This window comes from Bidens hawaiensis, unplaced genomic scaffold, assembly GCF_021521415.1.
Source record: "Bidens hawaiensis isolate Kalapana, Puna unplaced genomic scaffold, B.hawaiensis_p1.1 tig00060258_1, whole genome shotgun sequence".
Lineage (NCBI taxonomy): Eukaryota > Viridiplantae > Streptophyta > Magnoliopsida > Asterales > Asteraceae > Bidens > Bidens hawaiensis.
In genome coordinates, this window is record NW_027500873.1 from 33,418 (window position 1) to 36,978 (window position 3,561).

A 3,561-nucleotide genomic window follows, 5' to 3' on the forward strand; every position below is an offset into this window, starting at 1 on the left:
AAGAAAAACTTGTTTTTGACAAGAAACAAAGAAAGAAGATGATGAATTATAAGGTTAATTAAGACTTGTAGTTGTAGGTGTCCATGAAATGAAAAGGGTACTGCTGAGGACACCCCAAACACCTCACTATACGCTCCGAATAGGGTTATATGGGAGCGCTATATGCACTAACTAGTGTTATTTTATGATCGAAAATTGTTATGATCCTAAGTTCCTAACCTCATTTTTGTCATCCATTTCTTCCTGGCATAACTCATGCGTGTAAATAATTCATTATAATTATTAAAAGTTATTACCATGTAAGTTTGTAATTAGTTCAAGCAATAGCATAGTCTAGCACCCACTGGACAATTATGCTGACAAGAGTATCTTTTCTTGACTAAGATATCAGTTTATTAACTTCTGGTAGCAAGACTAATCGATGGATAATATATATTTTCGTTATCCAACGTATAACAGTGAATCATCCTGGTTAGCAGAGAAACATGGCAAAAATACAGCTAAGCAAATAGTGAACTATAATTATTATGTATAATAGTAAAATCCCTTATGTAATCACTTTCCATTGAAAGTAAATATAAATAACAGTTTTTATTAATATTAATATTATTATTTTGAACTGTCAAATATTATTTACGTGTGCTCCTTAAGGGCTTGAACATCCAAAATCCAATTATATATATATATATATATTTAAAATGCATTCTCACAAATTCTACTGTAGCTCAATTGTACAATTCGTGAAGCTGATTTTACAAACACTTTAAACAGCTTTTGTGAGATAAGGTTACTGCCACATATCCCTTTCCATACTTTTACACCATCATCGTTCAATTTCCAAAAACACTCCCTCATCCCCAATCTCTCATAGTTTGTGTCTTAAATGCTTGCTTCAGTTTTGGATTAACTGTATTCACCCATGTGCCTGGGAGGGATATAGATTAATTGTATTTTTGAGAGAACTAAAATCTATGTAAACTTTGTAGATTAATAGTATCCAACCATATTTTGAACAAAGATGTATACACTTTATTATTTGAAAATGTAATCAACTATATGCTTTATCAAAGAGGAGATCATTCATACAAATTTGCATTGCAGGTTGGTTCTCTGAGACCAGAAAAGGCAATTGCTAAACAGGTTTGAAACATGGGAAAACATGTCTCCTAAGGTACTGATGTTTGATAATTTTGACTGTTTATTATTGGTTTTATTGTTTGATGTTCTCATGACGTTCGATTAAGTTCAGGTTGGTATTGCAATTGGTCATTCTTCAAGAATGTTAAGTCGCCTTTCTTCCACACCGATATAAATCTGGCACTTCGCAAGGTAATAGTTGTATCACTATTGCTACATCTTTTTTCCCAATTCAACTGTTGAGGTTTTATGAATTATGGTAATTATCTTTTGTTTAGCAAGGAAATTTACAAGGAGTTATTGGCCACCATAACAGTTTCTCTTTTATCCATTTCTCAGTAACTGATTCGTATCTCTTCTCAATTTGAGCGTTTACACTTATGTGAAATGTTGCATATGTGTTTGCATTGTTTGCTATATGTGTTAGCTGCACCATGACAAAGCCGAAAATGATGAATATAAAGGCAGACTTTCTAAATAGAAAAAGTATTTGGTGGTGGTGATAATAAACGAAATGAAATTTTTACAACTTGCTGTGCGTGTTCTGATTTAATGGTTACATCATGCCAAATACACTTTTATCCTATTTTATTTTCTGATCAAATCCAAGATGTTAAGATAACTTAGATATTGTTTTACTTATTCATACACATGTTCTTGGGACAGAATTGGCTATATCTGATGACGGGGATTAGATGTTGATGCTCTAAGAGATGTTTCAAAAGCAGCTATCCCCTTGATATGACAAGCTTTTACAGGGAACGATTTCTTTAAGCCTTTGCGCTTGAAATTCAAAGATTAGTTCAGTTATTCGAATTAGGGTAGATTTTGTGTGATTATGTGTTGCGGATTTAAATTGAAAGTCTTGCATTTGAAATTGGAAGCCCAGAGTAATTTACGTTTGATTCATACTGTTTTGAATCATTTAAATATGAATTATATGTTTGTTACAACACTACTGAGTTCTATTTGGCCTCTTGAATTTAATATTTTTTAGGATAAAAACAATAGATGCAGTTGTGATAACTCATTCTCATGTTGATGCAACTCAAGGTCTCATTATTAAACTTTTTTTTTGTTATTAGTTTTACTTTGACACTGATATAAATGATTTCTGACTGAAGTTAGTTGGTACACCTTTTAGGGTTGGATGACCTTTGTCAACATTATTCAACAATATGTTCCTATTTTTGAATCTGAGCATGATTTTGAGGTGCAAAGTTAGAGTATTTTCAAATAATGAACTTATTATATAAATAAACATAATGACAATAAGTTGTTTTATTAACCATTGTAGGTGATGAAAAAAAGACACTTTATTGGTTCGGTATTTGTGTTGCAATTTGATACCATGCATGACAAACTGTTTCACTGAACTTGCCAATATCCACATATGATAACTTTTCAATTTACTATGTGTTTAGTTTATATTGCTTCATAAAGTGACAATTGAAGCTCAAAATTTCAACTTGAGGAATCGTATTTTCTGCAGTAGGTGTCTCTTAACCATCTGTTTAGGTAGCAGTGAAAGTATTGTCACGAATGATTAAAACTTGAGTCAACGACCACCTCCTATAATGACAAGGTTAACATTAACAAATCTCGCTTCTCCATTAGTTGTTTGTTTCGAATTCATGGTTATAATTAGTTTCAAATTTAATAGATTTTGATTTGTATAGTTGTAAGTTTTCAAACAGTTTTGATTATTTATGTATAGTCAAATGGTGTTATCATTGATCAGTAGTAGCAATGGCCAGGGTACTTGGTATATAACACACACCGAACATGTTAACAACTCGGCCCGCAGCAACGCGCGGGTACGATTGCTAGTTTGTTATTAAATCATTTTGCCATCACACCAAATAATGTAGCTAACATTTTTTTTATTATGATTATAAACCTAAAGTGAAAAAAAAACACTATATTAGCCTCTAATTGTCATCCAAAATGCACTTTACTATCCATACTATACTTTTTTTTACACAAAATGATATTTTCAAAAATTTGTTTAGCCATTAATTTTCTTTGAATTTAGTAATTAACCTAGCTAACCCAATAAAAAGACACAAAGCTTAGCAACTAACTGTTATTGTGTATGTAGAGAGAGAGAGAGAGTCCCTGGGTTGCCACAAAACTTAAAATTCAAGTTTTGTTAGCAACGGAATTTGTTTAATTGATATATTAATTTACATAAATAGAGATTTAAAAACGCTTAGCATTTTACAAAATATCTTTAGTTCAAAACATTTTTATATTGACTAAGGTTTACAAAATAATATGGGCAATCTGATGATTGACGCTACCCAACATCTACTGAGTTTCATTCATCTTCTACCTGAAAAACAGTTTTGAAAATTACATCAACTATTGTTGGTAATTGACATTAAAATACTCAATATTTCATAATATCTTAAAGACATCAAT

At 31.2% G+C, this 3,561-nt stretch overlaps 1 long non-coding RNA gene across 3 annotated transcripts; it reads left to right on the plus strand.

Annotated features, from left to right (window-relative positions):
* The first annotated feature begins 884 nt into the window (after positions 1-884).
* LOC143602981 (uncharacterized) lies at positions 885-2,688 on the plus strand. Of its 3 annotated transcripts, none has more exons than XR_013147963.1 (4): positions 885-1,044; positions 1,126-2,190; positions 2,282-2,350; positions 2,435-2,688. It is a non-coding gene; the product is annotated as an uncharacterized LOC143602981 (long non-coding RNA). The 3 variants fall into 3 exon arrangements; XR_013147962.1 differs by having other exon boundaries at positions 886-1,329; positions 1,416-2,190; XR_013147961.1 differs by having other exon boundaries at positions 907-2,190.
* The last annotated feature ends 873 nt before the right edge of the window (positions 2,689-3,561 follow it).